A 24,964-nucleotide genomic window follows, 5' to 3' on the forward strand; every position below is an offset into this window, starting at 1 on the left:
CAGTGTAACTGCCTTTGAACAGCTGAGCAAATACATGAGTTATTGCTGGCTGTTAGCGGTTGGGAGGAAAGAGAACAGCAGAGCCTCATACCTTTGGTGTAACTGTGTGCATTTATTAAGAACGTATATGAAAAAGGCACATTTCCCAGAGGAAGAAAATAGAGTAAGAAGGGTCTTTTCCCACGCATAGCATCCGAACTGCCCCAGCAGTGGTCTCTGAAAGCTTCTTTCCAGGCTGTTTGGCAGATATGCTTGGGCGTCATCTCTGTAAAATATCTACTGTTCCTCTTTTTCTCTTTCCCACACACATCTAAAGCATCCCTCCCTCATCATATTCAATAGAATCTTAGGGAAAACTCCTTTTACCACATCATTCAGGTTCACAGGTGTCTTGGAGTGTGTCCTTCTTGGAGCAGCTATTTCTGCCTGCATTTTGGGGAGGGCTCCGCAGTGACCAGTGGCTCCCAATCCAATCCAATCCAATCCGATCCAATCCAATCCAATCCAAAAACCAAAGGGAAGAGGCCAAAGAGCTGACATGAGCTCCTAAAAGAGACAAAACCAGCAAGGAGAGGGTGCACTGGTTAAATCCTTGCACGTTTGCCTCATTCATCCCCCCTAAGGCAACATCTTTATTGTGGTCTTTGCTCCTACACAAGCCCACACATCATTATAGTTGTTTACATACCATCACTAGCAATAATAATAATAGCTAAGTAATAATTCTTCATTTGAATGTGATGAACGGCTGCATCTCTCAGTAAAAATAAATACATGGGGAAAGGGAAAATACATCATTGTTACTAGCAAATGAGGCATAGTGCAAGAAATTAAAATATCTGGCTCATGGAAAAGCAGGGAAAAACAACTTTGCAAGGAAGTCTTAAACCAACAGGCATAAGGATCATTTATCGAGTGTAAGAGAAATTAATAGGAAAAAGGGATAATTAAGAGAGATATAAATGTTTGCTGAAGTTCTGTATAACTGAATACCAGCAGGCATAAAATTAGAGCTCAAATAAGAACATAGATTAGAGCTGCATACTTCGGCTGACACAATCAATTTGTACAGTTTATAATTTTATTTTTTAATTTTATTTTATTTCTACATTTTTACAGGATAAAACACATCCAGGCAAGACAGACCCCATAAGTTCCCTGACACTTAAATGCCTAGCTCGGTAATGGAGCAGATGAAGTTAAATTCCCCCGTTCCGCGCAGCGAGACACCCTGCAGCAGCCATCCACCCCAAGCACTTCTCCCTCTGCAGCAGGCATTTTCTCTACTGTTCATACAGCAAAAGTAGAAAAGGGAGGAAAGACACCCGTCCCAGGGACTGGGACGCTAGCAGCACCCTACCTGCCAGCCAGGTTTCCCCATCCCACCCAAGAGTACCCTTGGGCAACCCTGCTGAGCAGGCAAAGCCTGGGATTTCAGGGGTTGGTGCTGCCAAAGTTCAAAGGCAGTTCAGGTGAATGCTGCCAGCTGAGAGCTGTTACGGCAAAGCCCAGCCTGCTTAAGCTGAAGGCTTTAAAAGGGAAGGAAAGGCAGGTGAGCTGGCTGTTTGCCTGCAGAGGTGATGTGGGGTGGTGAGACATGAGGCTCAAGGTGGGTCACGCTATGCAATGCTCCTCTTACACCTTTCAACGCTTTGCCTCTGTGCTTCCAGGCTTGTCACCTCCATGCAGCGGGTGCAAGGCCAAGCTGGCAGCTCTCAGCTCTGGGCAAAGACACCTCTGCTAGACCCTGACATAAGGATGGCAGCTGCTGCTCTCACCTCTCAGGGCTTTGCTGGGCTCCTCCTTTTCCTCCTGCAGCAGTGGTTGCGCTGTACTGGGGAAGGGCATGGGTGCTCGGAAGGGGAAGGTTGAAACTTTGGGGCTCTTTGGTGCTCTAGGCACCTAGGAATCCAAATCATTTTTCCAGGTGGGAAGAGGCTCTTGTTTTCAGTCCTCAAAGGACTGAAAAAGGATTTTATTTGGTGATGTGTCAGGATTTAGCTTGCTTTCTGAAGCTGGAGGTATTGGATTCATGACTTTGATGGAGCTTTCTGTACCAGCGAAGGGGGAAAGCAAATAGATTAGAATTATTAATTTAATAGCACTCTAAAGCAGCTTGTCTGCAACCTGCTGCACATCCAGAATATGTAGCAGTGAGGAGGCATAATGTTTCAACACTTTAAAAAAAAACAAACAAACTTTCAAGTTCATGCTGGAAAAATTATCATGCTTGTGTTCTCTAGTATAAATACGTCAATATTAAAATCATGTTTTTTTATGCTTGTAAGCACTTTTCTGTAAAGAGGCTGCAGGATAACTCCACCAGCATCAGTCTTGAATAGCTGTGCTTGAGCGTGGCACAAAGCAGGGACCTAAGACCTGTCTCATCAAAGGCAGCCTGTATTTCTGTTTCATGCTTTTCTTCTTCTCCTGACCTGTTTACAGAAGGCTGTTTATCCCCTGGTCTCTGTCAACATGCTCAGACACAAAGCCTTCAAAGGTGGCCAGAAGTACTTCTTGCCTTTTGCTCTAAGTCCTTTCACCACCCCACTAGAGATGAGCTGTACTGTTTAAAAATAAAAGATCGGGAATGAGTCAGAGGCATGAATGCAAGTGATAACAATTAGGAGCTGCTGCTCAGTGTTGATTGTTTGGCATTTGGGCAGCTGCTCCAAGCCCTGCTGGCTGCAGCGTGGGGTTGGGCTGGTGGCAAGGCAGGGCACGCTGTTCTTGTTCATTCACAGCAAAATTGGAAACTAATTTCAGGGGCTACTGAGGTGAATTTTATATAAACCTTCCAACAAGCTTACCTGTACAGACCTACATGTTTATGCAAGAAAGCTGGGGAGTTAGCTGCTTCTTGGGAGCTTGTACCACTAATTGCTGTATTATTGCTGTTACAGTGTGTGTGCATGTATACATGCTGGAAAAAGATCAGATTTCTGTGTTATGGCTGTGTAAAAGGAGCAACATCTATATTTAATGAATGTACATCATACGCTTATTACTCTTTTTCTGAAGTAAGGTGTTTTAGCTTCTCTTTAATATAAGAGGGTGAGAAGTCACCCGGTATGCCCGTAATTAATCATGGGCCCAGAGTACATTATTTCATTTTTGCAGGGATCCAGACTCTGAATGTTCATTAAAACTTAGTTCACCCTTTACTTTTATTTCCTAATGACTAATGTTGCCACTGGCATAGAGAACTGGGGAAAGGTCTCTTTACCCCTATAGTGATGGAAAGGCTGGGACCAGGCTGCTGTCTTCCTGCTCACGTGGCATCCTGTGTTAGGATATGCTGATTTCTGACCACAGGCTTTTTACTAGGAAAATACAGGAGAAGGTGGCCACTGTGATTTCTTGAAGTGTAGGCACTGAAGTAGAAAAGCTCTTTTTGTTTAACAATGAGAAAATATAGGTTACAAGGAGGTAAATATCTGCAGTAAAAACCAAGTATAAAGTTCAGCAGTTTTGTTTACACATATATATATATATATATATCATAGACTGACTTTCTTCTTTTATGGACTAGAAAAGACTTGTGTTATGGGGAAATTTGCTACAAGTGTTACCGAAGACAACGGGACACACTTCCAGGTGGGAAAGCAGCATGTTGGCTCAGTCTTTCACACACTGAGACACCAGCTGTCCCATATAATGTGGGATTTCCTGCAGTACATTCACAAATCCTGTGCCCCTCGTTAAGATGGCATTACCTGGACAGTATCTTCAGCAGGGGTGTTCAGAAGCAGTCCATCTGCTACACCTAGCTGGCAATAGGCACTGTTGCTCCCTAAAAGCCTTACTGCTTGCAGGGTGTACAGGGCTCCCCATCGTCCTGTGCCTCCTGTTTGGGATCTCTCCCCTCCTTCCAGGCTCTGGTGTCACTCTGGTCCCTCAGTCAGCGGAGACTAAGGTCCAGTGGTGGTTATCAGAGCTGGGGAGGGCAGGTGTCATGCTCATCAGTGGTTTGATCCCCATTGTAAATGCTTTAAATCTGACAGCCCTGTTCTGACTTCGGTCAGAAAAAAGGAAATGCAGAAATCCATCATTTCTACTGCATCTTCCTTCGATCACTATCTCCAAAACATCTTGTCATTTCGTTCCCTTCCTCTCCAGTTTCACGAGGCAAAAGTTGCACTGAAATTAATGAAGACACTGAGATTCAGCCTTATGAAATAAGAAAGCTGGGCTATATTAATTTTCTCCAAGGGCTTTATAACCTCAAATTCAAATGTTACTAATTAGCAAAGGTCACAAGGGAGAAAACCTAGGACTGAAAGGGGTTGCAATTAGGAGCATGTAACTGGAATAATTCTTCAATTTCCATGCATGATGAAATGAATCTGTCCTGGCAGAGCTAGTGTGAATAGAGGATGTGTTGTGGTACGTGTTGTGAAGTGTTTGTATTGTCTAGGAGTAAAGAAAAAGCTGTTTGTGTAGCAGCATGTTTGGCAATGCTTCCATGCTTGATCTGTTCCCTAAAATGGTTGGGTGTGGTTGTGCCGAGCTCCAGATGGTGGATTCACATTAGGTTCAGAGGACAACAAGGTTAATTTTTGAAATAAGTTTAAAACAGCTCAGGGCTAAGCTGTATTCTACATCTGAGGGTCTTGCAGGAATCTAAACTGAGAAGAAAATGCATAGAAACTTCTGTAAAACTGCACCAGGATGGAGAGAAGTAATTCAGCTTGGAAGAAATGCAGCCCATGTCCTTTGGTTTGGATCCTGTTGGAATAACACACAAGGGAAGCATCCCAAAATGTGCAGCATAAAGGTCCTCGGCTTCAGGAATGGTGTAAAACTGGTCCCCCCTCAGGGGTGGGTGAGACCCTGAGATATTCCCATGCTTTCCCATCTTCAGCAGGGTTGGAACAATCATTTTTGGGGTTTCTTTGTGTTCTAAGAGAATTGCACAGGACTGTTCTCATTTTTTTTTTTCCTTTGAATTTGAACTTTTTAATATAACTTCTGAAATATGAACACTTTCTGTTCACGGAGTCCAGGCTGTGCCTGCTTTTATCACTTCTGAGAGCTCGTTTGTACTCTTGTAAGGCATTGTATCCCATTCCTTTCAGTTGAAAGATTATCTCCGGGAACAGCTTACTCTTTGCCAGTGGGTGCTAAGGCGGAGGATCAGTCATGAGCAAGAAACTGTAATAAACGGGGCACTTCTCTCACTGACCTGCTCTGTCCTCTTGATGTAGCACTCTCATGGGTTTGCGAAGGTGCTCAGAGATTAATGTAGACAGAAGGAGAGGCAGTGCAGGGCCTCTGGCTTAACCATTCATTTTGATGTAAAGAGTATGTAGCAACAGTAGTTAGGGTGACAACCTGGGATTTAGGAAAGCTGTGCTCAATTCCCTGCTTCGCCATGTGTGACGTCGCACCTCTGTGCTGCAGCTCCACATCTATATAATGGGACAACTGTATTTTCCCAATTCATGGGGCTCTTGGGAGAATAAATGCCTTTAGAACTGTAAAGTGTTCAGTTAGCCTGACTATGAGATCATATAAGTGTATTACACAGGTACGGCAGAATCCCATGAAGGTGGATTTAAAATAATATTAACATCTATCTTCTTGAGTTTAATTCTGTAAGAAGAGACCGTTCTGCACCTGTATTTCAGTCTATTAATCATATTGCTGGTTATCCTTCACTCAGGATGTTTCCTAGCCATGAAAACCCAAAAGTGCTTTGTCACAATGTGCATATTAGAATAAAGATTTCTTCCATTTGATAGAATTCTGGGATATGACATTTTCTTAAGTGCCTTGTATTTTCTTCTAAACTAACAGTAGTTAATAAAACACAGTGATGATTTTTACAAGGTGTCCCGTAACTCAGAGAAATAGCTTGGAGATTTGAACTTTACTCATCTTTCTAGGTGTCTTGTCTGGGCTCTACAGATAGGCCAATTGCAATGATTAAGGAGTTCTGTTAGCATCAGCACTATTCAGAGTTTTGGCTGCTTTATCTCTGTCTTGCATTTAGTCCCAGCTGAAATCAAGAAGTAGAAAGGCAAATTGAGTGAGAGTGATTATTAATTAAAAGAAAGTTTAAAAGTTATCCAAACTTTTTCCGTCTCAAAAATAAATTAAAAAATAATCAGGTATGATGTCTTAAGCTACTCGTACAAGTTGATATCTATTCCTTCTTTATCTGAGTCCATTCAAGCATACCACACAGTTGATATGGGCCCCATGTAGCTTTATCTGAATCAGTTCTCCCAAAGTCTTAAACTATATAATTAAGCTCATTTTAGTGACTGGAAAACTGCCACTAAATTTGAAATCTGTCATGGTAATTTCAAGGCTAAAAGAATTAAATTTAACACGAGATATTATTCCTAATTATTACCCTATCTTCAGCCTTTCTCTCTTGCTTAAATTCTTTTAAAGTTTTGTCTGTTCCGTAGCCACCTGATCACCAGAATTTTAATTAATGCTAATAAGGATGTCTGAACCGTGACTGCCCATAGATTACTCTTTGACTTAATAGTAGGTGTTCATCTCAAAGCCTCATTGTATTTGCTACTTGGGGTGACATAGCTGTCATGGCTTCCAGTTTTGATGCAGCTTTTCCTGGAATTGTTTGAATTGAATGGACTGAATGTAATGTGTAATTTCAGAGTAGATTACCACTTTTCTGCATTATGGCAGTCTTGCAACAGGGTAAATCCTTCCTGGAACCATTTGCTGTTGCCACTGATACCATGTTAGATGCAGGCTCTGATTTTTATCCCAGAGAAGTATATATGAACTGCTTATATGGGCCACATTTTTGTTGGTAATTTAGATTATTGACTGCAGCAAATATCTTCATTGATTCTCTCTAATTACTGGAATCATGTTTTTCAGTGGTATTTAATAAGCTCCTCTAGAGTTCTTAATAGGATGAGTATTACTACAAAAGATGAATTTACGTCCATGGAAGAGAGAAGGATCTATCCTTCAAGGAGCAAATATCCACTGAAGGACAGTGGTTGCACAACACAGCTCTGTAAATGAAGAGGAAAGAAAAGGTTGGCTGGGAGAGGTTGTTCACCAATGTATTCGAATTTATGAAATTGTCTCTTTGGTTTTCCTGTGGCCACTGCTTGACTTCAGAAGCACTGATTTCTCTTTATTTTCCTCTTCATTTTCAGTAGATGTCATTTACAGAACATGACAATAGTTGGACTGGGTCAGACAGCTGACTGCCCCTGGAAACAGCCATGAGCGGACTCCTGAAGTACAGGGCAAGGATATCATGGCAAGCTGTAGGACTTTGCCAATGTGTTCTCCCTGGTCTTGGTAGTCAGAGAGCCTGTGACTGTCTGGGCTTTCCCAGGCACCAATGTGGTGTGAACTTATATGCTGGTGGAGTTGATTCATAATGATTTTTGAAGGTGGATATAAGAAATGTGTGTTTTTTTTCTCCTCAAAATCTGTGCAGCAGGACATGATGGATGGGCCCCGATGTCACATCAGGGGGTGATGTTCCTGGAGGCTGCAGTCGGGTACTGTGACTGCTCTTTGTTAGTGATACTCAGGCAAGCACAAAACATATTGCCAGTACAGTAGATGATCTGAATTTGAACAAGAAAGCAATTAAAGCTTTCTTGAAATCCAGATTTCCATTAACGGGTAGAAAAAAGCAAGCCCAAGGTTTCTTCTGCATCTTGCAACCTGATGTTCAGATAAGATGCAAACACAATATTCAGTGACTGTGAAGCACTGGAAATAAGGCAGTTGTGTTTGTTCTCAGGTATGGGCTTATGTACTTTCATCTAGGCACATCTTTTTGAATAGTGTGGCCTTCTGTGACACCATGGAGCATTTTTTATGTGCAGACTTAATTGAAACAGTCTTATTTATAGCAGTGAATATTCATTCTTGTTAAAGTTGGTTCTGAGGGAGGCTAATAAATGTTCTCCTTTTCTTTTGCATCAGCTAATGATCTGGAAAACAAATATACTGCCATTCCCTGGGAAACCTATCTTGCAATGCTGGATTATACTGGATGAGAGTTGTATTTTACCTTCTGTTTATTTATTATTCACCTCTCTCCAGTTCATAAAGCTCCTATGGTGATGCATCAGGCAGACCCGGTGGGCAGCCCGTGTCCCAGAGCTGGAAACGTTAGTCTGAGACAGGAGATGAGAGACGATAGATGGAGCCAGAGAGACAAAGAAGTACAAGGAGATAATTAGACCAAATCCATCAATGCAACTGGCCATGGTCTAGGTGCATTAACATAGTGGCAGAAGAGTGTAAGGAGGCTCTCCTAAGGTGTATGTGACACAGTGCTGAAATATTACCTTTGATACCCTACAACTAAGGAACATAATTTTAAACAATCTAATTGTAGGAGTAATTTTTAAACACATTGGTGGTTCTTTGCTCTATTTAGCACTCTGTTAGCTATCCATGGTTTATCAGCCTGAAGCCTGGCTTACATCTAGCATGATTCCCTGTGATAGAAGCAAACATTGACCTTCCAAAAAGTTGTATTGAAGGGAGACATCAGCTCTTCATGCAGCTATAGCACAACATGGAGCTGCAAGTTTTTGTGGGCAGAGGTATTGCAGTGTTGCTGTGTTGCCTGTCCAATACTGTATGCTGTCTGGCTCTGGTCATGTAACTTTTTTCCCCTGCAGTGATGTTTTGTCACTTAAACAACCAGGACACTTGGTGGCATCCTTGAATTTGGTTATTTTGCATAGCTGAATGCAAGGCTATACTGCAGTGAGAAATCTGGGGAATATGAGCCTGTCCTGAGCATTTATTCCCTCTTTTCTCAGCCAAGGTTTAACCAATGATGCTGTCAGTGGCAGTCGGTGAACACAGTTTATGGGCCAGCACTCCCATAAATTGCCTGAAGCTGGAACAGGTCTGCATGGGGTGACCACTGCACAGGGGCACTGGCTCCTGCTGGGGAAAGTCTGTAGGTAAAATGAAAAATGGTGAAAAACATTCCTGGTCAGCAATCCCCTCTAATGACTCCTGGCAACTGATCCTAGGCTGCCTCTGACTCATACTGAATCCAGTCCATTCTCAACAAAAGCCTTTTAGTGATGAACATAATTAAATCAGGAAAACTGGGATGAAATGAGATCTGGATCATAAAGCTGGGAAATGGCTGGCAATTTATAAGCCCTTTTGGGGTCCCCAATCCTGTGTGTTCTCCCATGAAACCATGAGGGGCTGGGCTTTTACTTGGTGATGCTGACTGTGTCCTGCAGCAAGAGCCAGAGTACTGCTGCATGTATTGATTCACCTAAGCGATTTCTGACTTTTGGAAATTACATTGAGCTCTGAGAGCAGCAACTTTGGCAAGCCATGAACAGACCAACAATGGGATGAAAAGCCTCTGAACTGCAAAAACAACCTCACTCGCACCTTCTCCATTTCTTCTGTTTTTGCAGAACTGCCTCCCTCTGTGAGCTTTTGCAATTACCTCTCATTAGCCATTGACAATAAAGGAAGAGAAGGCATAAATTAGAAGCATGAATCATGTCCCAGTTTAGCCTGTCTCTTCTGCTAATAAAAAGCAAATGCTCCTCAGATACTCCTCTGCTTTAAGGCTGGGAAGGGAGACAGCAGGAGGAATGAGGCAAAACTGAACCATGCAGGCTTTTGCAATGAAATTATTTAAGGGAAAATTGAAACAAAAGAATTATCAATTAAAATTCTATTCTGTCTCTGGTTTGTATCAGGTATGTGCCTGAACTTGCCTCTCATTCCCAAACATGTGGGAGGAAGGATTGGTTTCTGGTGAAGTATCTACATCTCAGTTAACTGTGTGGCTCTGCAGATTGTGATTAAGCAAATTTTATATAATCTGCATTTTACAGATGAATGCCCTCATATAGATCATGGGATGGTCTGTATGAGATTACTGCAGTAGCACCAAACTCACCTGTAAAACCTGTGTGTTCCTTCTGGCCCTAACCTCCTGAGTCTGCAGGATTGACAAGAGCATTATTATTTTGGAGGGTTTTGAGTAGTGTAATGATGGAATAAGTAGGCAGAACAAATGGACTCTTAAATATCCAGTGAGAATCTAGAGATCAAAACAACATCAGCTCCATTAATTCTTTTTCTCAGAACAACAGAGGTAATGGGGATTAAGATTAGGCTGTAATGCTCAGTTGATGGTAGAAAGCCAACACTTGTGAGAATGCACAGGTGTTTCAAGGAGATCACATTTAAAGAAAAAGTGATGATATCTTAGCAGAAATAAAGCGAGGATGTGGGCACAAGAAAATAATTCAAATTATTTCCTCTGGAAGAGAGATCAAACCCCACTCTTATTTGATTGCAATCTTTCCTGTAAACTTTCTGTAGTACTATAATACATTTATGGTGAAATGTAAGTATCTTATCCAGAAAAACACAAGTAGCATTTGGCTGAGTTATGACAGTGCTTTCAGTTTACATAAAGTTGCAAAATTCAAACAGGTCAAACCTACATCACAGGAAGAAGCAGGGATTAGTGAAAACAAATGTGTAGTAACAGAACACAGATTAAATATTGATGACTCCCAAATTTCCACGCGGTAGTGAAACAACCTTTGGTACTCAGACAGAATAACAACAAGGCTACTTACTTGGAAACAACTTTGCAATAACTCAGTGAAGATCTGTTGCAAAAAAAAAAAAAAAAAAAAAAAGACTTAGAACTTCATCAGCTAGCTGTTGCACCATTATGTTATTACTTTCCAGGAGAAGAAACAAAAGCAAGGCAGTACATAGTGTGCTTGCTAAGCTGTTCTATTTCTCTTATGTTGCTGCTAATGTATCAGAAGAATTTCTCATTTGAGTATGTGCTAAAAATTTAGCCTCTGGAAAAATGTCATGGCACAATTCCTTGCTTTACAACACCCTGCAATCCCAAAATGTGCTGAGAGATGTGGGCAGTGGTGTGTGGTGAGCAGGTGGGGGGCACAGCAGGGAGGAAAGGTGATGAATATAGGAGACTGTTTCCCCTGTTTTTCCAGCAAAGTCAACCAAAGCCCCAGCAATGCCCTTCCTGACATGATTGCAACAAAGCAGCAGAATTTGCCCAGAATAATCATTGAAACTTAAGCAGGAGTTTTGAGGTATAATTAGCAGCATTTTGAGAAAGCGTCCGTACCCTGCCCCCAAAGGCCAAAGCAGTTCCTCTCTTCGAAGAGAGGCAAAAATCAGACAAACCAAGAAAAGTGGCTTTCAGACAGTGTATCTTTGCCCTCTATCTTCTATGCAGAAAATATACCAAAGCTGAAGTAACCCCAAAAGGACAGTTTCTGGATACCAAAAGGCCAGCCCTGCCCTGGTGTTCCCCAGCTGTGCAAACACCAGCCACACAGGCAGCTGCTGCTGAGAGGAAAGGAAGTGAAGTTGTGAAAGCCGGAGTCTTCTCTGGGGACTTTTCTCATCCAAAGACACTTCTCTTTGCTGGAAACCTTCCCTTTGACTCCATCTGCCTTTGGATCTGGCCTTCTTGGTGTCCTGAAGGCTCCTGAGAGCCTTGGCAGGGAAATCGCACCAGGGATTAGACTTTCCTGCTGCACAGCTGGTGGAAGAGGAGCCCTGTAGTAACTGCAGGGTGATAACAAGCAGAACAATTCAGGTTAAACATCCACAAATCCACATGGATAACACAGCCCAGGCCAGCAGCACCAGATAATGAAAGTTATTATATGAAATGCAGCCCTTATTTTAGAAGTTAATGCTCATCTTTATCTACTCTAAGTTCTTTCTGTGAAAACTGTAAGTGCTCCGTCCTTTCCAGAGCCACTTCAGGCCTGCTGCACGGAGCGCATAATACGCTGATAGTTAAGATTTTGTTCAATTTTATACTCGAAAGGCTGAGTCCTCAGCTCTAATCTGCTGAAGCCTGCCGCTTCTGGGGGTGAGACCATGCAGCGAGCTCTGACGTTAGAAACCAGCAAAAGCTGCCTGGATGCTTGGAGAGCTATGTGCTGGCACTGAATGCCCAGGCAGATTTTTAGGAAGGGGCTAGAGAAATGTCTGTGAAGTATTTTTGGTAGCACCAGTTCTGCCATGGGGCAGTTGTTCTCTTAGGAGCCCTGTGCTCCTTTCCCTTGTTCTGCTTTCATTTCTTGTCTGGGTCCTGGGAGCCTGGTGTTTTCTGCTTCCCATCTGTGCCAGTTCTTAGAAACAAGTATCAGATCTCACGGTATCTTTGGGACCCCACATTACTGCATGAGGGCTCCTGCAACCCTTCAGACCTTGCAGACACGTGGGTCGTCCTGCTGTGGAGAAGCCATCCTTCTCAACCGAGAGGCAACAGCGTCAGCTGGGCCGTAAAACAAACCACATGTTTCTCCCCATTCAGAAATTGTTCAAGAATTCCCAAGCTAGCTTATTAATCTATAAATACTAATATCACCTGTCATGGGAAAAGAGGAGGAGGCTGGAAAATGATCTTCTGGGAAATACAAGAGCCTGCGCCACGTGAGTGGAGTCAGATGTGTGGATCCAGCAGGCTAATTTTATTTCCTTTGTTATGATAGTTAAAAAGCATAGTGAAATCTCTGCTAAAATCAACCATTTTTGGATCCTTCGAAGTAACAGATTTCAATCTTAAATTGTGCTGGATCTTCTTTTGGAACAGGGATGTTTGTTTCTGGAAGTGCTACAGGAACTCGCCCCAGGCAGGTGCTCTCTCTTCCAGTCCTTAGTCACAGCCATAGAGCACTGCATAGAGAACTTTACTGTTCTTGTAAAGTATGCAGGGACAAAATTTGCCAGGCTGGAAAACATCCATCCCACAGAAAAGGGAGTTTAATATTCACTGAGTGCCATTCATCAACTCTGAAGTCCCCACTTTTGGAGATTAATTGATTCATTCCTTCCGTTGCCCAGGACAAGTGCTGCGGACTCCTTGCGCTCTCTAGGCTGCACATCCCACTCAGCAGGCATTAGCATGCCAGCAGGGTTTATCTTCTTACCTTCCCCCAGTAGATAACCTTCAGCCAGTCGAGAAGAGGGCCTGGGAACAGGGGGAGCAGGAACAAGGCAGCCAGAAGCTTCCCATGGACTCTGGATGTGGCAGAGACATGGACACTTCTCCATAATCCATAGGAAAAAGATTTCCTATCCTATTTCTATCTATGTTCATATAAAAGGGCACAAACCCCAAATGTCTGCAAATAAGCAAGGATAAGTTCATTATAAAATTAGGGAGGATTAAAAAAAAGAAAATGCAATAATGACTTGGATACTGGCATTGAGATCCACACACGTACTGAGAGAAGGATCTTTTGTCTGCGCATACCCCTGGGGCTATTCATCTGCTGGGAAACATTTTCTACTGCAAGCTGGTAATGGTTTGAAATGCCTTCAGGATCGCAGCCAGCTCCCCCTCCTTGCTGTCCCTCTGGGCTGTCCTTCCAGAGGAGAAATGCAGAGGGAGGGGAAGCTGCTCCTGCTGCCTCACATGGCCACAGCCCCCAGGTGTTAGCTCTGGCTCCCTGGGACAGTTGCTGGATGCACCAGTGACATCTCCTGCTCGCTGCACCCATTAGCAAGAAGTTCATGTGGCTGTTAGCACTTCTGGGGGAAAATGTTAATATTTGCATGCTCTACCAGGCTGATCAAGCCTCTAACACTCAGCAGGTGGGAGAAGAAATGAGAGGAGACAGAAAAAAATGATTCAGAGACCTCAGAACAGTGAATCTTCACATCAGTGGTCTCTGGACCAGAGATTCTTTGTAGCTGGCCTGGCGCAGAGACTTGAAACCAGCCAGCTGGGGATCATAACCATCTCATACAGCACCAGGACGGCAGCTCTGCTCATGTTTTGGAGGGGATGCGCACAGAGATGCAGAAAACATGGCACCATAAGGCTCCTTAGCAGCTTTTACAAACCAAGGGCATTTAAAGCAGTCTGAGGTTTGCTTTGTTTTGTACTGGTGGCAGATTTGGCTTTTAGCCTGTGCCAGAATCAGGAAGAGTGGAAAAAAAGTCTCTGGTTTGTCTTTCCCTTCCTACGATACCTCCACCGAACAGCTCTTTACTCTGTTAAATCCAATTTCCTCAGTACTATTTCTGGTATAAAAGTAAAGGGTCATTGAAGTTACACTGATTGCAAAACCAGTGTAAAAGTGAGGAAAATTAAGCCTGTTCATCTCTTAGCCGGTGTGTAATTTTTAGCCGGAGCGAGCATATTGCCACAAACTTGTCAGCAAACAAAATGAACAGCGATCAGAAATACCTGGGGAGAATGTGCTTACTGGCGTGTGAAATGCCTCGGCCGTCACTCAAGCAATCCTTGCAGCTCCAAGGACAAACGAGCAGCGGCTGTGCGGTTGCATTTCAGGACACGAGCCCATGTTGAGCTGTTCCTTCAGCTGCTTTTCCATCTTGCTGATGGCATGTGTGAGCGGTCTGCACCTCCCCAGGGGTGCTGGGGGGATGTTCTCCCCCTTCGCCCAGCACAGCCTCAGGCCAAGTAAATCTCAAGCCACGGGGAACGCAACTGCGGTTGCTGTAAACCAAGGTTAGATGTTTCACACCGTAATCAGAGCTGGCAACTTCCAGGGAGCCTTTCTACTACTTAAAGGCAAAATTGATTGTATGGTAGCAGAGCTGAGATCATGAAAGAGCAATTTCTCTTGCACAGACTCATCTGGGCTAGTTAGCTAACCTGCTCTGCAAACTCTTATTTTAAAACAGTCGGGTAGACACTTAGGCTTACGGCTAAACCTTGAAGGAATCTCTAGGATCCTCCTGAGCCCCCCAGCACAGATTAAAAGTCCCACCACTCATTGACTTCTGGATGCGCGATTCTGGCACTCGGAGCTTTGCCTGTTCAGTTAGCAGATGTTGTCGTCGTTTGCAGTCTGCCTTCATCTGTCTCTACTTCTTTCTGCTCATCCATAATCAAGTTTTTGAGCTACAAATGAGCTACTCAACAGCCCACAGCCTTATGTTCCTATCATAACCCATTAACTCTGGGCATGCAATGGAGGAAGTTTCTATTTCTAGAAGAGTGGGGAGAGGGTTAATAGAAGTTGCCCAGACACAAACGTCTTGTGTTAAAGCTGGTAGTAATCACATCACTCAAGGTGTTATTGGTAGCAATCAGCCATGGTCACAGGCAGCATATTGACCTGTCGGACTGTATAACAATCCATAACATTTGATTATCCATTTGTTGAATTAACTATTAATTGTTCATTAGCCTGTTATAAAGTATTCATATATTCATCTTTCATGTAAGGCATGACTGCAATGCTAAAGTCTAGTATTTGACCTCTAGATTCAAACAACCCAAAAATAAGTAAGAAATGAGTTTTAGGAGCATTCACATCTCTTTGGCTGTAGGAGTTGTATATCAGCACCTAGTCCCAGCTTTTGTTGGGTGAGGGGAGTTCATCTTCCCTGATTTTCCCTGTGTCTTGCTGAGGTTGTTCATCTGTGTTCCCTACCTCTCCTATTAAAGGACAGACCATGGCATTATCAGAGCAAAATAGATTGAACCCACACATTTCAGATCCCAGGTTCAGGATGGGTTGAATCACTGACTTTGGAGATGGCCAACCTGGAAAAACCAAAGAGCTGAGGTGCAGTGAGACCACTGCCCACCACTCCGTGCTCTGATCCAGAAAAGTCCTTCAGGAAATCCTTCAACCAAAGGGCTGGAGGCTCTAATGAGCTGTAGTGTTTATCTAGGGCAGGGAAAATGAACCATATCATGCAACAGTGTCTTCTTAAGGGAATGGTGTGCTTTACAGGGCACCTAGGCTAGTTGAGTGCATTTAGATGTCCACACAGGGCATGAAGAGCTTACATGCCAGCATAGGACACTCATTTTATCACATCAGGAGGTCAAAGAAACCTTGAAATTTCAGCAGGGCATTCAATTCATGGGCACATCTATTGAAAGGCCTTTTATCTTTGGCTGCACAACTTTCTCATTCTCTCCAGCTCTTAAGACTAATAACAGCAAAGCTAGCTGATGCTTATGAAAATATTTTGTCCAGCTTCCAAGCTGGGCACTGCACTCTTTCTGGTGTGTTTAGACTCCAGTCATCCTCCTTCATCATCTCCATGTCCTACATCATCAGGCAGCAATGTGTCACAAGATTACACACCGCGAATTAAGCCTCACAACAAAGTGTTCTGAGCCAGGAACGTAAGAGAAGTAAATTTTGGCAAATTATATGAGGAGCAGAGAAGAACAGCAGATGTTTCCAATAGGCAAATGTTCCCAGTTTGGCCTTGAGTCTGTACTCTGGGCCACTCTCTGGCACAACGCTGGAGGATGTTATCTAAAGGGAACAATAGTGGCTTAGAAATCATTTTTGCTCATCTTTTGATCCCAGTGCTGTGCTGGTATCTGCAAACTCTGGGAGAGCTGACACAAATCCCTTCCAACCTCAACTTCATCCAAAGACACCAAGAATTTCTTTATTCTCTGTCCCTGACTCTCCATGGCAATCATCCAACACCTGCATTTGAGCCACTAGAGGCAAAGATCCAAAATATTCACCAGGGGAATGGAGTGGCGAGAAGGCAAAAGACAATCTGCCGTGATACAAGGTGGGTAATTCCCTTTCAGTGTCTGAGCAAACACCCAGGCACCGTGGCAGCGAGCCTGACAGATGGTTAGAGCGGAGCGATGGGCTTGGAGTCACTGAGGTATGGCCACCTTCTATCTTTGAAAGGAAGATGTAGCCTGGATGGTAGTTGTCTGCTCCTTTGGGACCAAGCTGGTGGGATGGATGCTTACCTGGGGTGTGCTAAAACGAGGCAGGGTCCCCACCAGTTCTTTTGCATCCAAAAAACATCAGTCCATGTGTCCGTCCTGCTTGTTTCTGGCCCACCAGCCCTTTCGGTGTTGGCACATGGAGCTGGGCGCTCGGGCCAAGGGCAGCTCAGGTGCCAAGTCCTCAGCTGCTGCTGCTCAGCACGGCCCCGCTGCATGACTGCGGCTTGGCACGGGCGGCAGCGGATCCAATGTCCCCTCTGGGGATGCCTTCGCTCTCCTTGGATCCTGTCCTGCGAGGGGAAGCCACAGCTCCTGGTTTGGGGGTGAGAGAGCAGCCAGCAGTGGTGTGGCCTCCAGGCAAGGACCCCTGGAGGGGACACTGCCAGGGATGGGGAAGGGGGCTGAATTTCTCACTGAATTTCTCCCAGTTGCGGGGTGCAGCCTGGGGCAGCTACCCAGGGACAGGCTTGTGTGAGGCTGGCAGCGCTGCCGCAGGGAGGGAAAATACTTTAAATGCTCTCTTTCATTTCTTTCCTCTTTTGTTTCATCAAGCTCTCTGCTCGGCAGCCTATCTCCAATGTCGCCTTTCAAGTGATTTCCCTTGCTGCTTTCACTACCACAAGTTTATCCCTCCTGGAGAGGTGAGCTGGGGATGCGTTGAATGCAAAAAGAGAAAGGCGAGGTAATCAAACACCTGCTCCCACTAAAACAAAGCCTTCCCTCTTCACAGGCTATTGAGCACTGATGGGGAGAGGCGAAGGTGAGCACCAGCCCTCACCCAGCACAAGGTCCAGCCATCAGAGTGGGCAAATCAGGGCCATAAAAGCACAAAAATGAGCCACGCTTTGTGCATGTGTTTCAGCCACTCTGACCGGTCCGGGAACATTTTGAAGACATTTCAATAGAAAGCTACTGGTGTTTTCATTGCTGCCTGTTCCTATTGCCAGGCATGGAAAGAACAAGTATGGAGTGGATAAAAAAGAAAACCAACAAACTTTTGTCATTCTCATTGGAAGGCAGAGCCACAGAGCTCTCCACAGAGGGACCATTGTGCCTCTGAGCATCCCACCAACATTGGCCAGATCTGGCCAATACTTTAATACTCTATCAGGTGTCCCAGGCCAGCCTGGCAAAAGGTGGCAGAGCCCTCACAAATGCCAACCTGAGCATCCTCAGTCAGAACATGGGTTGCAAGGAATTACAGAGGGCTTCTCCTTGCCCCTGGTGGCTGACTTGCAATAATTTCAGGGGGAGCTGTGCACAATGCCCATCAGCAGAACAATCCATGTAGGAGGGTCATTTTTCCTTTCATTTCCCTGGGAATGAAAGCCTCTGGTTGGTCCTTTGGCTGTTGCTGCCATCAATCCCACACCTCAAAAGAATTTTCTCCATATCAAGCACTTTTTAGAGCCAGCTTTTCGAGAAATAAGCCTATATATCTTGTGCAGTACAGTGGCATCAGCCCTGAAGAACTCTCTCCCAGATCAGACACCTTAAAAAAATCCCATCTGATCCTGACTGCTCTGAAACAATAGAGATGCAGAGGTGTATATTTTAGACAAGCAAGCCCCAAGGCAAATCTGTGCAAGTCTCTACAGACTGTACTAGTGCTTGAATTGTAACCAAAAGGAAATAGTCTGCCAAAACGTAGCAGGGCTCAGAGATGTTTTACACATCGCTATTTTATAGACTCACCTGCACGGCGAGCGTTTTGCACCACCTATTGTACGCTCTCCTTCGTGCCCATATTTCATTATAGGCTTACAATTTCTCAACGTGTAAAAATAGGATGTGCTGGCATGGTTTAAATGGTGCTAAGAGCACCGTGGAGAGGCACAGTGATAGCTGTGAGGGAAAGGAGAGAAGAGAAGAATTCTCCTGAGCAAAGAGCAATATCAAGCAAAGAGCAATATTGAGCAAATGCTGAACCGACAACCTCTGCTGCTGGGACCAAAATGCTCTGGCAAAAAGCCACCACCACATACACCCGTACAGCAACCAGCAGCCCCTCAGAGGAGAGCACATCAGGAATGCATTCAGCACATAAAGTCTCAGCTGAATGAGATAGTGCAGACAAGATAATCCCGCTGTTTTATCTATCCGAGGGAAGTCAGGTTTGGATTTGAAGGGCAATTTTCCAGGACTTTCCACCTTGTAAATTCAAAAGCAAGTGGCTGTACGCGGGTGCCAGTCTCACACCTCCCTTGTGTCAAGGATGATTCAAAATAAGTGAGAGGGAGGTCTCCAGGGCTGGTTTTCTGAACAGGCTGTTTTCACTCCATTGCAGCATGGCGCAGTGCTCGGTGCTATCCAGGTCACTGAATTTTCAGCACTGATACATCCCGTGTGCTCCTGGTGGGCTTCCATTTGGTGCTGGGGCTGGTCAAACGGACCTCATGGTGGTGGAGTTTGGGGGGCCATCAACTCTGTTAGTGCTCTGATGGCATAAAGACTGTGTGTGGCTGGAGGAAAGGAAAATAAGGAGAAAGTGGGCTGGAGGTGATATTGGAGACTTGTTTGCCAGGATTTAATACATTTTGGATAACTGACAGCTGGCTTTCCACAGCCACATTTTTCCTCTCAATTCTTTTTATTTCCTCAGGCAACATTTACTTCTGCTTTTTAAACAAAATACAGGCAGAGCCAAAATATCACAGTGCAGACTGACTGACTGCTTTCAGACAGCTCTCCGAACCTCCTAAACACGTTAAACCACCCTTCTGAGCAGCAGGAATAAGGATGTGGCTCTACCAGGAAGCATTAGCGAAAACATTATCATTCATAAGAGCTGCTCAGTATTTCTGGGCTGAAATTATCCACAACAATATTTTTATAATTTTGTTTTTAATTTCTAGTAGTGGGAGGAAGAGTTGCTGTTCCAGCTGCAGAGAGAGCTTTTCTCACCATCTAACATGGTAATGGTTTTTTTCCCGATGTTGAGAAACAGCAAATGAATCAAGGGAGGCTGAGGCCATCACCAGATCTTGGCATCACAAAAAACACATTACTGGGGTGGGGCTGGGACATGGTCAGCAAGTCACTGGCTGTACAGACCTGGAGCTTGGTTTTCAGCAGCTGCACATGCTGGATTTATCAGCCCGTATGAGATATGGCACCGCAGAAATTGGTCTGAGACCGCTGGACTATTTACTACCACTATACCAGAATAATTCATATGCTTATTCCCTGCTCTGAATACATCCAAAACTAAACCTCCCAGGTAAAGTTGCACTGATTTAAAGCTAGCCATAAATCTGTTGACCCTTTCTGAGCCAAGATTTTCTTTTTTTTTTAATTTTTTGAAGCAGGGAGATATGAGTCTCTTTTGTGTAGGAGAAAAAAAAAAAAAAAAAAAAAAAAAGCAACTGCAAAAAGCACTGCAAACTCTGCAGTGAGAAAGAAAAATGCTTTTGCATATTTGTCCTTCGTCCATAGGCATCAAGCAAATCTTCCTACCCTTTACACTGCATTGTCCCCTCGTGTTGCTCTGTTTGCTGTTTGTTTTTATCTCCCAAAGCTTTCCACAGTCTCTCCTGCAGTCCCCTAAATTTTCTCCTTGGCTTCTTGCAGAGGGATAGAAACAAGCTCAGATTGCTTGTCCCTGCCTAAGCAGGGAGAGCAAACAACCCAAAGCAAAGTCCCCGTGCAGTCCTCTTATCAAAATGTTCCATCAGCTCACTTGGATTCAGCGCCCGCCCTGTGCACAGTCCCTGATCCGCAGCCCACGGGGGGAGGCAGCCCCAGGGGAGCCTGAGACATCTCCCCTTTACCTGCACCCTGCTGTATGTGGGAGGGTGCTTTTCAGCACAGGGTGAGCATGGCTGATGCAGAATCGCTCACCTCTTGTGTCCCTGAGCCGGTGCACTGAGAGCAGATAGCCCATGTTTTTATTACCGAGCAGGTATTTTTCCCCTTTGGGAAACAGAGCTGATTTTAGGGATGCAAAATGCTTCACCAGCCTGCTGATGGCCAGATTTTGGAAAGCCTCCTTATTCAGGACAGCCTGAGTCATTTTAGGCTTGCTTTCAACTCCCACTGTTTAACCATTAAGCTTTTTTGTAATTCTCTTCCACGAATAGGTGCCTGTGTCATACAGCATCTCACTTCTCTTTCATGACTTCCTTTCTTAGCCTTTGGACAAGAAAAAGAACAGGTCTTTGGTAATCAGAATATGTAGAAATCTCTAAGTTCATTTGCTGGTTTATTGCAATGGAAAATAGATTTTCTTACTGTAAAGGCATTAATATATTCTGATTAGCCTTGAACAGTGGTAGGAGAGAATAAAATAAGGTCTCAACATACTTCAAAAGTAAACAGCAATGTGTAAAATTGCTTTAACAGCTTTAGGATGAGGTTAAATGAGGCAATTTTTTTTTTTTTAAATGACATCTAGAAAAAAATAGCCCTTCAGTTCTTTAATAGCACATTCACTTATATCACTTAATGTTCCATGCTGTTACTTCTACAGGCATGGCAGTGTGAAGTGCCAGCATTGCTGCGATCCAAATTAGCCAACTACTTCTTTAGCCATTCTGCTGGTTAGCTAATTTTAAGGGTGCAGATTTTCCCCATGAAATTCTCAGCTGGACACTGCATCAACAAGGGTCTTTGTGCATGGTGGCCCTTGACCATGGCCTCCAACATCAGTTTCTCAAACTAAACCATTTGGGGATGTTGGAATCCCTTCAAACTCCAAAAGCACTCACTGTGCATATTCTCCAGGGCTTTGGAGAATCCCAGCGGACAGAAGAAAAAGGGATTTTGTCCATTTTGTCCACTTCTTCCAGTTATCATTCTCTCTTCTACTTAATTCTCCCTTACCAGGGCTAGGCGAGCATTTCTGCAAACCTATTGGGAAATTTGGCTCAGAGGGCTAAGGGATGGGATGGGACTTGGGTTTCTCCATGGCTATTGCCTCGCAAGTGTCCTGGGCCTGGCGAAGAGGTGTTGGCAGGAGGCAGCTCCAGCAGCAGCCGGAGCAGGCTGAGCCCCACGCCCGAGGACGCCTCGCCCACGTCCTCTGGGTTCTGCGGTGTGCAATAAACAAAAGGAACCCCCAAAACCACAGACCGACTGGGTTGGAAATGTTGTCCCCAGTGTGAGGGAGTATTTGTTGGGTTCTGAGAATTGCCAAGATTACAAAATCCAGATCTCATTGAGAGATACGTAGTGTGAAGCTTCTCCTCCACCATAGTTGTTGGTATTTTTAAGGAACACTGAAGTCAGGGAAAATGAATCTCTTTATTTATTTATTTGTTTGTTTGTTTACTTTTCTGGCTTATAGATTGATTAAAAAGCAATTGGATAAATAACCACTTTCTACATTTTCCCCTGTTTTCTCTTAAATGCCCATAAGAAGATGGGAGTTTTTTTCCATGCCTTTTAGGAGACTATTTCACAGAGATTTTGTCCTGTTACTGAGCTCAGACTTCTGCTTCTGCCTTTTCTATCGTGCTCCCCTTAGCATCACATTTTCGTACACACACAACAATTCTTTTCTGTATGCCTGAACATAGTAACCATAACCCTAGTCATTACTCAGTGAAGCTATATATATTTAGTTCATCATCTTTCCTCATAAATCAATCTTTTCAACTCCAAAATCATTTTAGCTGCTCTTTGAATTGTCTCCGGCTTCTCTATTTTTGCCTGGTAATGATGTGCCCAGGACTGAATGCTGCATTCAAGGTAAGCTGCCACCAAAGTAATGGGCACCAGGATGATTTCCATTATCTGCTGCTTGACACAAAACTTCATGTGAATACATTGCAAGAAGAGGTCTGTTCTTGTAAATGTAATGGCTCTGAAAACAAATCAGAGGCTGATTCTCCTCCATGTTCCCTCCAGCTGTCCTGAGCTGGTGCTGAGCCGCACCAGGGCTTTTGCTGCAGGGACAGTGGGGCCAGAGGGATGTGGTGTAGTGCATCCCATGGGTCTTCCTCAGCACAGACCCTGCTTGCTCCAGGACAGCTCACATGCAAACATTGCCACCAGAGGGGTACCACCCTGATCCTTGATCAAGCATTGCACAGCTACTAATTAGTTAAAAGTGATTGTCTTTTGATCTGGTAGGCCCAAGAAAATAATAAGCAGCTTCCTTCAGAAGGCATCATGACTTTCTTTTGGCTGATCTAGCCAGCAAACATCTCAGTGAGCACAAATTGGTACAAAAGGCAGCACAGATTTCTCTGTAATTCAGCTTCCCATAGAAGAGAGGTTCCAAGGGGCAAATTCAGACCCTGCAGCCATGTGGCAGGGGTGAACCTATTCCTGTTCTGCTCTCTGCATTAGCATGGTGTTGTCACTGTTTGCAAAGCAGAAAAAAGTTGTTTGGTTCCAGTGAGGGGACATGACTCAGGGTTGCAACACTTTCCTGGAAAGATCGAGGTCTGTTTTTGTATTTCTGGCCTGGCTTTCCTCTAGATACACATGCCGGGATGGCGAGAGTCCGTGGGGTGCTGCGTCCCCCTCCTGGCACAGACGGCAGGGGTGGCTGCAATCACAGCTTCTGCGATGGTAGCTCTGGTAATGAGTGCCAGGGTCTGGCTGTTTATACCCTCTGTACCCCTAAATCACACCTCGTGGCAGGTCATGGCCTCCTTGGCTGCACTGGGACATCCAGGCTGGGAGTGAGCTGCTCCAGCTCAGCAGTTGGGCACAGGCCAGCTCTGTTGCTGAAAAGCTCTGCAGGTACAACTCCACCTTAAGGATGCTCTTTTAGGACTGACTCGCTTCCTGGAAGGATGAAGCCATGCTTGATTTTCTGCAGTGAGTTCTCAGTAAGGCAGAAGAGGAGTTGCAATGTGGAGATGAAAACCACTGCAACATGTCAAACTCACCTCAGGTCCCTTTGCAGAAGGAAGGCTGAGACTTCCAGGTCTCAGGTTTTCTTCTACCTTATCCAGCAGCCTCCTTCCTCCTCAGCTTCCTGAAAATGCGTCTCTCAGGCTCCAAAATCCCTCCTCAGCTCCAGTTCATATCAGGCGATAGGGCTGAGGTCTCTGCTTGAAGCATTTACTGATCCTTTTTTATGGTGCAGCCGTCACATAAATACAGCACCAAGTTCTCCTTATGGCCACCTGGGGACTTGGTAGCCAGTCTAACATCCCTGTTATTTTGATGTTAAATAGAGCAGTAAGAGCAGAGCAAAAACAAAATCAGAACCCGAGCAAAACAAGTTTCCCCCCACCATTAACAGGATTTCTGGGCATTATTTCCTTCCCTCAGCCAGTCGGCTTGCAAAGGGCGCTCCCCCTCCTCGCATCGGTAATGGGAAAAAGCGAAAATCAATAACAGGGAGGGAGGATCAATGCGAGCAGAAATGGCAAGTTTTGTTTTAAAAGATTTTGGCAGAGGGGTTTTAAAAAACGATGCCATCTGTGGTATTTTTCTACATCGACAGCACGGGCTGTGGATAACTCCGGTCCCACATCAATAACATCTGCTAATGCCGCTTTCCGAGCGGCACAATCAATCCTGCCCAGCGGGCCCCAGGGTAGAGAAGTGAGCTCACAAACTGTGCCTGCCATCTGCAGCCCACTCCCCGCACCCGAAATCTGGCATCCTCACCCAGAGCGCCTGATGGGGCTGTAGCTCGCGGCACGGGCCCTTTTGGTGCTCGACAGAATGAGTCGGAGCAGGGGTTCCCCGCGGCGGTGCCAAAAGCCATCAGATGCTTTGGTTTGTGGCTTTTCGGTCTTGAATGTGAGCAGTTCCCCACCAGCAGCTCCACATGTCTGTGTCCAATTGGGGCAATGTCCCTGGTGTGCCACTGCAAGCCCTGTGTGCCACCACGGGGACCCTGATGGGTTCTGGGCACAGATTTGGGCTGTCACTGGTGTTTGGGCTAGCAGCCCCGCAGCCATTGGAGCATTCACAAGCACTTATCATTTGTGCAAAGGAAATAAACCAAAAAAAAAATTAAAAAAAATAAAAAGGAAAATTAAAAAAAGGGGTGAAAATATGTGACAGAATCATAATATATGCAATATATGGAGGAACTGCTTTCCTTGCTAGTCTCATTTGACATCCTTCTTTTAAAGAAACACCTTGCTGAGGATCTGGGGAAGGATGAAGCTGCAAAGCCCTCAGGTGGAAGGGGATGTTTCACCCTGGTTGAAGGAAACATTTTTTTCCCCCAATGCTGAAATGCGTTTGACAAAAAGCATAATTTTTTTTTTAAAGGTTTTACATTTTGTGGATGAAGCAAAATAGGGATTTCACTTTGACATCCATTTTTAGACAGATTGTGATCTC

The 24,964-nt window shown here is 44.6% G+C and overlaps 3 long non-coding RNA genes across 6 annotated transcripts in view; 2 read left to right on the top strand and 1 right to left on the bottom strand.

The window, feature by feature from the left end:
- On the bottom strand, window positions 1–23,678 carry LOC311442508. Of its 4 annotated transcripts, XR_014696698.1 has the most exons (4): window positions 16,730–17,235; window positions 14,210–14,482; window positions 10,596–10,628; window positions 1–546 (listed from the first exon to the last, which is right to left on the bottom strand). It is a non-coding gene; the product is annotated as an uncharacterized lncRNA (long non-coding RNA). The 4 variants fall into 4 exon arrangements; XR_014696696.1 differs by lacking the exons at window positions 14,210–14,482; window positions 16,730–17,235 and adding an exon at window positions 23,548–23,678; XR_014696697.1 differs by lacking the exon at window positions 14,210–14,482.
- Window positions 1,560–24,964, top strand: part of LOC311442507 — a 39,979-nt gene continuing 16,574 nt past the window's right edge. The window contains exon 1 of the long non-coding RNA XR_014696695.1: window positions 1,560–1,609. This is a non-coding gene — a long non-coding RNA (uncharacterized lncRNA). The remainder of the gene's footprint in view (window positions 1,610–24,964) is intronic.
- LOC311442506 lies at window positions 15,324–19,211 on the top strand. Its single transcript, XR_014696694.1, has 3 exons — window positions 15,324–16,539; window positions 17,261–17,349; window positions 17,439–19,211. It is a non-coding gene; the product is annotated as an uncharacterized lncRNA (long non-coding RNA).

This window comes from Aythya ferina, assembly GCF_964211825.1.
Source record: "Aythya ferina genome assembly, chromosome: 11".
In the NCBI taxonomy this organism is placed as follows: domain Eukaryota; kingdom Metazoa; phylum Chordata; class Aves; order Anseriformes; family Anatidae; genus Aythya; species Aythya ferina.